The sequence below is a fragment of the Mus musculus genome, chromosome X, assembly GCF_000001635.26.
Source record: "Mus musculus strain C57BL/6J chromosome X, GRCm38.p6 C57BL/6J".
Lineage (NCBI taxonomy): Eukaryota > Metazoa > Chordata > Mammalia > Rodentia > Muridae > Mus > Mus musculus.
The window spans coordinates 156,778,397-156,792,697 of NC_000086.7; positions in this window are offsets into that span (position 1 = coordinate 156,778,397).

Consider the following 14,301-nt stretch of genomic DNA (forward strand, 5'->3'; position numbering starts at 1 on the left):
ATTCTCAAAGTTTATTTTCAGCCTCTCTCAAACACTTGGCTGTTCAAGACAGCCTCTGAATTATTAATGTCAGATACATTTTCATGAATTCTAGTTGCATTCCTTGCACAGTGCAGAAGGAATCCCAGGGTCCTTGTATTCAGCAGCAAAAGGGGGGAAATTGAAAACTGTACTTCCTCCTGGCTTCTCACACAAAAATAAGTACCCAATGGAGATTACCATCTGTAAACTAATTCTCAAGCTGTTAATGGCAAGATTCAGAGCAATCAGTATGTGTCATAAGCATGCAGTTTGAGACTTCCCCCATTCATCTTTAAATGCTCTGTGACGTGCAGAGTGTTTTCTATGGAGGCTTTCTGCCAAGTCTTTACTTCTACTGCTATTCTCACTCATGGGGAATTTTGAACGAGTCCAAGATTAATTTCCAAATCCTAAGTAGATCTATGCAGAACTGTTTGTTAGAAAATCATGTTTTCTACTTCCAGCATTCTTTAGATGTCCCCTTATTCTTGAGTAGTAAAGAAGCTGTTGCCTTTCTTCTCAACACATTCTAACGTCATATAGTAAGGGCCAGAATGACCAGGGAAAACTTCTATGGTTCTTTACTGAAAGAATTCTAGAGGCAGAAGTTTCATACAACCTCATACAAACTTTGTAACCATTTGTTAACTGGTTAATATTGGCTATTGCCTATGAAGTGTCCTGAAACGTTTTGGCTTTCAACAATTCCTCGAAGGCACAATTAATTACAGTAAAATGTGGAGATAAAGTGGACTAGAATATGGATGATTTCAATGCCTTATAATTGTTTTTGATATATAATATAAAAACTGTACATACTTATAAAGCATCTTACAGTGTTTTGATGCAATTATAAATTGCATGAGGTTTAAATTGGTTGAAACATATTTGTCTTCTCATACACTTACCACATAAGGTGAAAACGTCCCACGTTTGAATTTCTTGAAATGTACAGTATATATTTTTAAAATAATATATAGTTAACCTATTGTGCAATAATATACCAGGACTTACTAATTACTATCCCACTCTGTTTGTTTGTTTGTTTGTTTGATACAGGGTTTCTCTGGGTAGCCGTGGCTGTCCTGGAATTCACTCTGTAGACCAGGCTGGCCTCGAACTCAGAAATCTGCCTGTCTCTGCCTCCCAAGTGCTGGGATTAAAGGCGTGTGCCACCACCACTGGGCTCCACTCTCCTTTTTAATGAGAACAGCTGTTTTAGATTTCCTATATGTGATCAAGTTATACTTGCTTGACTGTGGCTGACTTACTTTACCTGCTAGGAACATTGTGACAATAAGATTTTCTCTGGTGTCTCTGTGTGTCTCTGTCTCTCTCCCTCCTCTGTCTCTCTCTCTCTCTCCCTCCCTCCCCTCTTCTCTTATTCTCTCTCTCCCTTTCTCTCCCATCATATATTCTTTCATTCTTCTCCATAGTCGACACTAAGAGTTTTTCCATTTGTTGGATGTTAAGAGTAGACTTGCATTGAACATAGAGGTGCAGAAATCTCTTCAGCATACTGATTTTAATTCCTAGGACTGGGAACATCTGATAGTTTCACTTAAACTCTTCCCAGGAATCTCTACACTATTTTCTATAATGGCTGGACTTATTTACATTCCTACCAACAAAGTGCGAGAATCCTTCTCTCTATTCTTTACAGGACTTATTGTTCGTAGTCTCATATTCATAAATTTTCTAACTAGAGTGAGGTGATAGTTCGCAGTCTATTTGATTTATATTTGCATCATGATTAGTGATGCTGAGCATATTCTGTATATTCATTGGCTATTTGTATGTCTTCTGTTGTAGATGTCTATTCACATCTATTTTCCATTTTAAAACAGGTTATTTGTGTTTCTGCAATTGAGATTTTGATATTTCTTATCTGTTCTAGACAGTGACCCCTCATTTATTTCTGTTTCTGTAATTGAGATTTTGAAATTTTTATCTGTTCTAGACAGTGACCCCTCATCAAATGTGTGCTACAAATATTTTCCTCCATTCTAAGAGTGATCTGTACACTCTTGATTTTTTTTCCTGTGTGGAAGAATTCTAGTTGTAAATAATATCATTAATAATTTGCTTTTATGTCCTATGATGTGGAAATCTAAAGATATCCTCATGTATCTTAAGCCCTAAAATGTTTCCTGCAACTTTTATTCTCATGGTTTCAGGATTTATATTAATTTCCTTAGATGATTTTGAGTCAACTTTAGAATTTGTGAGAGAAAATGTCTAGCTTCATAAAATATCATGTGACTATGCCATTTCCCAACACTATTTATTGAAGACTGTCATTTCTGCAATGTGCATTCTTGGCAACTTGTAAATAATGTAGTTAGCTACAGATGCTTGGTTTTAGTCTCTCTGTTGTGCTCCATTGGTCTGTGTAGGAGTTTCTATGCCAATATCATGACTATAACTGCAAATTTTTAGTATATTATGAATAAAGTTAATATAATAACTATGGCCTTCTACTTTTTTGATCCAGAAAATTTTGGCTGTTGAGTATTTGGTCTACTTGTGTAATTTTTAGTATGCTTCTTTTTTTTCCAGTTTGGTGAAGAGTACAATGTTTTCAAGACATTCACATTGACTCTGTAGGTCACTTTGCATATATTGACATTTTGGAAATATTGATGCTTTTTGCACAAGAACATAGGATGTTTCTGTACATCTTTTGGTTTGCAATTCATCCCCATAGGTTTGTATTTTTGAATGTAGAGATTTTTACCTATTTGGTTTCATTTATTCTTAGGTATATTTTTGGTAGCTGTGGTAAACGGAATTTTTTCTTTCTTTCTTTTTTTCTTTCTTTACTTCTTTCTTTTGTTTCTTTCTTCCTTTCTTTGTTTTAATTTTTAAAAGATTCTTCTTTCATGCAATACATCCTACTCACAGGTTTCCTGCTCTCCATTCCTCCCTGCAATCCTCTACTTTCCTTCACCCTCAGATCCACTCCTGCTTCATTTCCTCTTCAGAAAAGACCAAGTCTCCAAGAAAAGACAGTTGAACATGACAAAAAAGATACAATAAGACAAAGCCAACTCCTTCCTATTGAGGCTTGACAAGGCAGCCCAACAGGACAAAAAGAGTCCCAAGAGCAGGCAAAAGAGTCAGATATATACTTGCTCCCACTGTTAGGAGTTCCACAAAAATGCCAAGGTAGCTGCTATAACCTATATGCAGAGGACCTGGTGCAAACTAAGAGGCCACTTGCTTGCCATTCCAGTCTCTGTGAACCCATATGAACCCTGCATAGTTGATTTGGTGAGTCATGCTCTCCTAGTATCCCCCATATTCCTGACTCCCATGACCCCCCCCTTCCATGCGGTTCCCCAATCTCCTAAAAAAGGGACTCATGGAGACCTCCAAGATTTTTCTTAACTTCTATTTTTAGATCATTTGACATTAACATATCGGACAACAGATAACAGATCATAATATATTCATTTTGTACATTTATTGTATTTTTATTAGTTGAAATTTGAGTGGAGTACTTATAGTCCATATGTAAGATCATGTCATCTGAAAACAGTAACAAAATGGCTCCAGTTTAGATCCCCTTTATTTTCCTCACCTAACAACTCTGGCTAAGTCTTCTATAACGATATTGAACAAAAATGGTGAAAATTGGTGTTCTTGATTTGTTACAGTGCTTACAATTTTTTTTCTATATTCAGTATAAGTTTAACTACTAACAAATTACTTTTATTACCTTGAGAACCAGTTTTCAGAACTTAATTTACCAGTATTTTTCTCATGAAAGGATACTGAATTTTTTTTTCCAGAGCTGAGGACCGAACCCAGGGCCTTGAGCTTGCTAGGCAAGCGCTCTACTACTGAGCTAAATCCCCAACCCCGGATACTGAATTTATTAAATATATTTTCTATATCTATTGAGTTGACTATATATATGACTTACATCCTTAATGCTGATAATGTAGGATTATCACTTCTTTTGATTTTTGTGTACTGACCACCTTAGTAACCCTGGAATGAAATCAACCTTAGTCACAGTGAATAATCTTTAAATGAGTTGTTGGGCTAAGTTTGCTTTTATCTTGTTGGAGACTTTTACATCTAAGTTGATCTGTAATACTGGGCTGTATTCTTTAAAAACCATGTTCTTAAATATTGGTGTGAAAATCATGCTGGTCTCATGGAATGTGTGTGGTACTTTTATACATCTTCTCCAAAGTAGAAAAAGTTGAGAATTTGTACTAGTTCATTAACACTTGGTAGAATTCATCAATGAAACCATACTTTCTTAGCTTTTCTTTGCTGGAATTGTTTATTTCTATCATTCTCATCCACCTTTCTCACTACTCCAACTTTTTCCATGCCTCACTAACTCCCTCTTAAGTTCATTACTTCTCTGTACATCTATAATTACTGGTCTACACACATATACATACACACAAATCCCACTTATACACATCTGCATATAACCCACTAACCTCATTTAGAATTGTTCTAATGTACCTGGATTTAGTAGAGCTGACCACTTGGCATCAGATAACCTAGCATGGAGCTTGTGCCTGGAAGACTGAACCTCACTTTCTCACTAGCCTGTAGCTCTTTATCTAAGGTTGTCACATGTTAATTTATGTAATCATTTTGTTGGTCTTGTTAAGATAATTCTAATATTAAACTTGACACATGCAACATCCCTGTCAAGTCTAGAAAACACAATCCAGTAGCAGCCAGTCTGGCTTTCTTCTTACTAGTTTCTAGTTCTTTTCTGCACTGCTCTCTGAGTCTTAGTTGGAGGGCTTGTATTGTAGATACTGCTGATGCTAGGCATCCTATGGTCACTCTCTGCATTTTGGCCTACTGTAGATCTCTGTAGAAGCTTCAGTCTGTGGCAAGAAGATGCTTCCTTGAAAAAAAGGTTGCAGTCACTCATATCTGTGACTTTAATGACAATTATTTAGAATAGGGTGAGAAATTTGATTTTCTTAGGAAAATGGTAGTAGTAAGTTCTCATCTAGGGTCTTTGTTTTCTGTATCTCTTGGGTTTTGGCTTATTGCTGTCCATGTCAATATGTCACATAAATTTTTTTTAAAAAACTTTATTTCACTCTTTATTCATTATTTTGAAGTATTTTTTTACATTTCCAAATGTTTTAATTTCCACGTTTTTTTATTTCCAAATTACTTGTATAATTTTTAAACTTTTGTTATTGAATTCTAGTTTTATTATATTGTGATCAGGAAAGATTGCATTGTTTTAGTGTTTAAATTTTGTTCAAGCTGTTTTTGTGTCCCTAATATTGTGCACCTAGGGATTATTCTATGTGTTGATATATTCAGCAGCCACTGGATGAAATAATCTACAGATCCCATTTGGATTAGAATACCATTTAACTGTTGCTTCCTTGTAGACTTTCTGCTTGCACGAGCTGCTTAATGTGGGCTATTTTTAAAAAAATAAATGAAAAATAAAGTACCCAACTCTTGCAGTACAATTTTGTAAATGTTTTACGTCTATTAATACTTGTTCTATATACTTGGGTGCTTGTATATCAGGTCCATATACACTTAAATTTGTTATTTCCTTTTTCTGACCCAGCCCCCTCATTACCCTGAACTATAAGCTGTCTGCCATGTAAAACATTTACCTTTTTAAAATTATTTCTATATTTTCTTTTGAAGCATTGATAATCATTTTTTAACCTGTTAGAAACTAATTGTAAGCTGTCTTAAGGAAGATTTGTTTGTGTTCAATTTGACCAATGAACTTTAACCTTTTCATACCTAGATATTTATATCCTTCTCTAGGTTTGGGAAGTTTTGTGACTTCTTTTAATAAGTTTTCTTCCTCTCTGATATCCTGAAGTATGAATCATAACAACATAATATTTACTCTTCAACAGTAGCCCACAGTTCTACAGGTTTTATTCATACTTCTTTGGTCTTTTCTCCTTATTCTCCTTCAACTGTGTATTTTCAAATAGATATACAGCCAGTCTCTGAGTTGACTGATTCTTTTTTCTGTTTGATCTATTCTGTTTTTGATGTTTTGTTTTTTCCTTTATGTTTTTAGTTTAACTGCATATCTTTCAACTTAACAGTTTTTTCATCTTGCTATTTCTTTGTTAAGTTTATCTGTTAAATTATTGAAATAGCTTTTGCCTTTGACTCAAGCTTATTGTTTTTCCTCAAAAGAGAGCTTTGAGATTTCTTTTGTAGTTATGACTCTAATATCAGTTCTTATTCCCTTGTTTTCAGTACTAGGTTAGGTCACAGTTTCCTGAAATCTCTTGATGCTTGTTAATATACAACATCATCTTGATATTTGAAGAAATTATTTATTTTAGTCCCCTTAATTGAACTTTTTAGTACACATGTTTTTCAGAAATTGTAAGCAGGTGGTACGATTTCTTTTTTGATCCTGTGACTACTTCCATTATTTCAGCACTGAATGATACTCAGATACAGATTTCCTAGAAGTCTACTGTTCATGTGCTGTTACTGTTTCAGTACCACAAGGCAGTTGTAGTTCATAACATCTTTGGTATATTGTCCAGAACGAAATAAGAAAGTACATAGAAACTGTAGTCTATCCCACAAGCCTGTGTCTGGGATCTCAATGTCAGAGTAGATCCATGTGTCTTATTTGTGTCACACCTAAGGTCAAGCACTACAATATTTTGCATGGATCTAACAAGAAACACCATGTGCTACTATTTCACACTTGTGGCCACCAATGCCATCAAACTGTGTTATAACTGGAGCCTATAGCCTACAAATACAAGCACAACACTGGGATATTAATGAGACCCACTGTTCTATAGGCTACCAATTACTGAAGTGGACTCATAACCCAAGGACTCTACAAGCAGTGACAGGTAATACTAGTAAGAACAGATTCAACTTTTACTCTGGCAGTGGGGCTGTTAAGGAAACAAGAAGGCATTAGAACATGATCAGTATTTGACTTTACCACCATGACATGTAGTTCTATGGAAGAAAATGGTGCCTACTGCCTTTTTCTTAAGCAGAGTCCATAGAATGTTGTACTACCCTATGTATCCTATGTTGGAGTAGTCCTGGTGGATTCATTCTATTGACCACAGAAGCAGATGCTCTGCTGTGCCACACAATATCAAAGATTTGCCCCAGGTGAGATAAACTAAGGCCTATACTGCACTGGTACTGGACTGATAATAGCCATGCTGCTGGAGGTTAGAGGTATGAATGGCAATTGCAATCCTTTAGTAAACAAGCTGGTAGTAAACTGGTCATACTTAAGTCTCATAGTAACAGAAACCTACAAACTCTCAGTAAAAGGCATGTGCCAACTGGATCCACTACCAAATCAGAACTCTATCCTGTTCATTTACAGGTCTCCGTGTAATACCAGTAGAAATCTGAAGACTCTGTGAGCCATAGCCTGTGTCTTGGAACTTCATTTTGCTAATTAATTCTTACTGCAATTAGCCTGGAACTAGACTGCAAGACAAAACTCTGTGTTAGTTTTTCATAGGTGCTCTACAATGATGGAGTTTTTTCTTGTGAGAGAACAACATGTACTAGAAAGGGAGGCTGTGATGCTCTTCTGTTTTATACCTGGCCTGAAGTCCCAAGGGCTTTACTTAAAAGTACTGGCCTGGTGTGATTTCTCTCAACAATGATTTTCACTGAAGTAGGAAAGTTAGTGAGTTTTAAGTCTAACACCTAGAGTCAAATTTCTTTTCATTCTGTAAGTGGGAGAGATCAAGCTTTATACTGGACTGGTTCCAGTTAAGGGAAAGGTGATATGCATAACTTTTTCCTTCCTGTGTTTTTTATACGCTGTTCTGTTTTGTTATACTAAGTGTAGATGCTTCTCACCTAATTCCATTAATTCATCTTGATGTACTATGTTATGCCCAGGAGATTTAGACCCCTTATGTATTTCATGTAAGGAGGCTGTTGGTCATCTTGTTGCTTGCCATTGTTAATTAAAAATTGCCTCTCTATAACCTAAATTACTTTGTCTTATTATTGTTTTTTTTCTTGTTGTTGTTGTTGTTGTTTTTCTTTTAAGCTCTGAGGAATTGTTGAGCTCTATTACAATGGGAAATTTTTGTTTTCTTCATCTTCCTCTTTAATAAGTTCAGAGAGATGTTAACTAGGAGTGAGTGGCTCCATGACAAACATATCCAGACTTTATATGTCAAACATTCAAAGCACAAATACAGGCAAAACATTAGAGGCTGGAAATGTCACATCAAAGGTATATAAAATGTTTCAACAGGGTTTTGTCTGTGTTGATTTGAAAATAATTAATTTACTATTAATGATTCTGACTGCTAAGAAGACTCTGTTCACCTGGAACAGGAAGTTTTTCTTTAGACAGTTATTGCTGTAAGTAGTCTGTCAAATTGATTCAGATATTCGAGGCAAGGAAGAGATTTAATTAAAACCTTTCAATAGACTGACTAAGCACTCATTTGCCAGTACTGATATATGTGTGTGTGTGTGTGTGTGTGTGTGTGTGTGTGTAATTTGAGTTTCTAAAATTCCATTAGCCTTTCTTTTAAAACAGTCTTAAATGATATTTCATACCCCACATGTTTAACAACTCATAACAGAAATTCTCATACTTTATTTGGTTAAAAATGTTGCTTCATTAGATGAGTAATCTGTACTCATGTCAAACAAGCAAACGAGACCTTTTTCTAACACTCAACGTGTATTACATATATTATTCCTTCATAGTTTGAGTATCAATGACAAAGATTAGATAAGCCATCAAAATAAGCAATTATAGAGTCAACCCCCTCCCCATTGTAATGAATGGAAATATTAGTTTAGATTTCTGGGAGCAAGGTGAGAGATAATTATGTCTCAGAAAGGGAACCCACTTAGGTTATAGTTGAGTAATTTGATGCTCTATCTTTCTAGCCCTGATGTTAGACCCGCCTACCTGCCCTCTGTAGCCTACAGAGTTAATAATGTTTCTTCTTACTTTTTTCCCAGTTTATCTTTTTTGCTTGCCATAGTCCTGGCTTCCTACAATTATGCCCCATTTCTTTGACCTTCTTGCTCCAGCAAAGAAAGAATACAGTCCAGGCCTGGATGTTTCAACGAAAATATATGGGAGAGAATGAACTTACCACAGACTAATGTCACGTGCCTACCAAACCTGCATCGTTTATACCCCTTTTAAAATCATAAAAGCCAATATATGAGCTTTAGACTGGAATCGGCTATAAATACCAGATTCATAAAGAAATGAAACAGGAAAAAGTGCTGTCTTATAAAAGAATTTTTCATGTCTTATGCTCCTGAAATCAGCAATTTTACCACTAAGGGGGGAAAATGACCTGTTCCATTATGTGTAAAAGCTTTCCTACCATCAATGGAAAAATATCATAAAATGCCACCATTGCCCTCAAATGATGAATTCTCCACTTACTCAATTCTATAATGTTGGTTAGCCTCTGTGTCTCTAAAATACATTCTCAGATTGCTACTGAAATGTAGTATTTATCACCAAGAGCTACTAATGACACAGTAAAAAAAAAAAAAAAAAAACTGCTCTAATGGGCGGTAGAAAGGAACCATTGGCTTCTATACATAGAACGCACTGAGTGTTTTCAGTGGTGTGTATAGGGTTAGTACCAAAAAAAATGTGAAAGACAAATCAAACGGCTTTAGTGTCTTCTAGTCTAGTTAAGAAAGTAAATATTATAAACTTCCTTTATTGGCCCTGCCCTTTCTTTCTTTGCTGATATCACTCCTGCAAACATGGTGAAGATTTGTGAAAAATGTTCAGTGGGTCTTAGGAATGATCAAAATATGGCAAGCACCAACCCCACAAAATGACACAGTACAAGAACGGCAAGGATTCTTTGTATGCCTAGGAAAGGTAGCTTTATGACCAGAAACAGAATGGCTATGGTGGGTCAACTATGCCTGAAAAACAGCTAATACTACAAAGAAGATTGTGCTAAGATTGGAGTGTGTTGAACCCACCTAACTGCTGATCTAAGAACAAGCTAGCTGATTAGTAAGATATACAAGCATTTTGAACTGAAATGTGATAAGATAAAGGGTCAAGTGATACAGTTCTAAGCTGATTTTGTTATGAAGACAACAAAATCATGAGCTTTTACTTTCCAGAAAGAAAGAAAGAAAGAAAGAAAGAAAGAAAGAAAGAAAGAAAGAAAGAAAGAAAGAAAGAAAGAAAGAAGAAATAAAAAAGAGTATATACAGAAAGCAAGCAAGCAAAACTTTACCAAGCAAGAAATGAAATAATGTATGTAATAAATATTGTATTAGACAACTGTTGCTACTAACAATCAAAATGCTCAATGGCTTGTATTTAAAAAAATTATTATCTCTGATTCATCTGGAGTCTGGCTGACACACTAAACTGGAATTATCTAGGCATTAATTTTGAACCATACTCAGTCTACTTGTCTGTTAGCGATGAACAAATAGAACAGAAAACTACTTGAGTGTGCTTTACTCAAATTGGAGGAGGTTAAAAAAATCTACCACAGCAAAAAGAATACAATGCAATTCTAAGACCTATACTTGATCTTGAAATGGCACAGACACACCAGCAGATTATTGGCTAGGATCGTATAACTAAGTCCTATACTTAGGATGGGCAGGCATACTTCTTCTATAAGGAAAGCAAGCCCATATTTACTGAAAAACAACTCAACCCACTACACCAGTATTTGGTTTCACTGAAGCAATAATACAATGGAACATTCAACATGATAGCCAGATTTGAAAAGAATTTCTCAGGTATTTAGGAACTGTAGGTACTTTCTTGAGAATTCTGGTTATAAACCATGACTCAAGGCCAATTTATCAACTGTCTATAAAATATTTTATGCCTTCTTTTTTGTCAGCAAGGAGTAAGTAGTTATTTCCTAATCATCAAGAAGTTGGAAAAATGTAGTAAATTTTCTAAACTGGAACTGATTGAAGAAGAAAAATTATTCTATACCATCCTACACCAGCATGTATGCCTTTTTAAGGGATACTTCTTTGCAAGGAAGCTAGCTGATAATTTTCCAACATATTATTTGTATTAATAATTTGGAAATTCTACACAATGCACCCCAATCATTCTTGTTTCCAGTTTTCCCAGGTCCACTCTCCACTGTTTTGCTCTCCCCAAAAAAAGAAGGAAAAATACACCCAGTTTAATTTGTGTTGCCCATATACTCATTGCAGCAAGGTCAAACTCCCAGTGGCCAGGACCTTAAAGAAACCTAGTTCTTGCTAACCCCAACTTCCACCAAATATCATCAACAGGAAAGACCTACATTTCAGCAATATGATAATTTAAGGCAGTGGTTCTCAACCTTCCTACTGCTGCAACCCTTTAATGCAGTTCCTCCTGTCATGGTCACACCAACCAGTAAGAAACCCTGACTCAAAAAATAAAGAAAAGAAAAGGAAAAAATGGTTAAAATAACCTAAGAAATGTCACCCATGATTGTCCCCTGTTTTGTACACAAATACATACAGCTCAACTATATATATGTTATAATTTTAATGATAAAATTCTTGGTCTTCCCAACAGTATAATTTTATATTCTAAATGTCAGATTAGCATGTATAATGGGAAGCAAAGAATACAAGATAAAATAGAGGGAGAAAGGAAAAAATAGGTCTCAACCATTAAAGACAGAAGCACAATTAAAACATTATCGGATTTGTGGATGAGGAGTAAAGCCCACAAGGCACATGTCTATGTGGCAGTAGCCTTATGCTGAGCTCTCACTTGCTCCTTAAATATTCACTTATAGTGTCACATCAGAAAGATGGTGACTAGCAAGCCTTTGAAGATGATAAAACTATTTACCTTCCACACTGGTAGTTCATAGGCTTACAGGATGCTTTAAGTCCATGACTATATATATTATAGACAATATTTCTTTTCATGTATTAGAAAAGGGTTTTTTAGTCCACCCCTTTAAGATTTACTATCTTTGACTCTACAGAATTATGAATTTTATAAAGAAAAAGCAATCCAATTGGTTCTACTTAATCCTTGAAATGACTTAGGAAATACTTCTCAGGGAACTTCTTACTTTGATTTTTGAATATAAATGAGCAGCATTTGGGGTCATTTATATTCAAAGTAACAGAAAAAGTTCAAAAATTCCCATACCACAATTTTACTACAAAATAAAGCAGGATATGTATAGTATACAGTGGTGTAGATTTCTCAAAAGTTATGAGTCACTATTAATTTTTATATTTGTAAAACATTGCTCAAGGGTTTTTTATCAAAAAAATGTGATGATGTCCCAGTGCTGAAACTTTTTATGGAATCCTTATTCAGTGATACAAGAAAAGCAATGACTAAAGACTTACGAAAACATATAGATTTCTTCAACTAGAATTATTTTTATGTTTCTCTCAGAAGCATATCTATAAGACATCCCACACATTAGCTTCCAGTCTGTCTGGGCTGGCGCCCTGAGCAGACCTTGAGCATAAACTCCACAGCCAGCCTCACAATACCCAGAGGCAGCTCTACTTCCAGGCACTCTAACTGGCCCAGGATTAGAGGATCCCAGGATCCCAGGATCCCAGGAGGTTGGTCACACCAGGATCTCAAGGTCCCAAAGACAGCTTGACTCCCAAGAGCTCACGAACACACAGGATCTCAGGATCTCAGAGACAGCTTGACTCGGAGGAGTTCTGACACAACCAGGATAACAGGAAGGACAGGCTCCAGTCAGACATAGTCAGTGCAGGCAGCACTAGAGATAACCAGATGGCAGGAAGCAAGCATAAGAACATAAGCAACAGAAACCAAGGTTACTTGACATCATCAGAACCCAATTCTCCCACCAAAACAAGTCTTGGATACCTCAACACACCAGAAAAGCAAGATTCAGATCTAAAATCATTTCTCATGATGATGATAGATTAAGAAGACTATGATAAAAAATGAAAGGTGTTGCAGGGTTTGAAGGAGGCTCTCTGTGATGTAAGTCTATTTACTCAACATATGTTTTTAAATGTTAACAAATTCAGATAAATTGAAATTATGTATCTTTTCTCATCATAATGCAATAAGACTTAAATCAAAGGGGAAAAAGACATCACACACATTAAAGTCCACAACAATTAACTTAGATATTATGACTATTAACTTAAGGCATTTTAAGAAAAAAAATAATTCCACACATTTGTTTTACACTGACTAAGTTTTTTTCCATTGTAAAAATCAAGTGAGCATTTCTTCTTCCCACTTAGATAACCACTTATCCATTAGGGGTGTAAGATGATATTATCTTTGAAACTTTAGCTCAGTTTCAATACTAGATTTTATTGAATTGGACGAATGTGGCTCTCATCTCATACAAAATAAAGGTTATAAATTATAAAAAGGGATAAAACCACCATTGTGGTTTTGTATTTGAAGCAAATACAATTCTAGTGGCATCAGGGTTGTAGGATTTCCTCCTGCCGCCACTTTTATTCTAACCAATCAATGATGTAATCTATGAACAAACCACAACTGGCCAACCCTTGAAAACATTGCTGTAATGAAGCCACATTCTTTAACTTTTTGTTGGTTTGGTTAGATCTATAATGAAAGAACTACTATGCAGCTCTTTCAAACTGAATAAAACAGAAGGTATTGATGATTATCTTGGATTTGCTTTGCTTTGCTTTGCTTTGCTTTGCTTTGCTTTGCTTTGCTTTGCTTTGCTTTGCTTTGCTTTGCTTTGCTTTGCTTTGCTTTGCTTTGCTTTGTTTGGGATAAGGACTCATTGTGTAGCCCTGACTGGCCTAGAACATACAGAGATCTGACTGCCTTTAACATCATAAGTGCTAGGATTAGAAGCGTTCACTAGCTCAAAGCTTAGATCTTGAACAGTAAAGTCTTGAGATTTTCTCAAAATCTTTTCTACAAGGTCAACAGAAGTTGAATGAACATAGGTAAATTAAATTAATCTCATGACTTTACAGCTTCTTGAATTATTTCAATGTATGTGTACAGAATGAGACACAATCACATAGGAGAGGTTAGCACCTGAGAAATGACCTCTGGGTACTTCCTTGGAAAATTCATTACACCTCACAAGACTCTGTTTCAGTTCTCTATCTACATCCCCAAAACGCAAAAACTGTTAAAATTAGCATTAAAAACTACAGTGAGCTCCCAGGGTACTGGTTAGTTCATATTGTTGTTCCACCTATAGGGTTGCAGACCCCTTTAGCTCCTTGGGTACTTTCTCTAGCTCCTCCATTTGGGGCCCTGTGTTCCATCCTATAGATGACTATGAGCATCCACTTCTG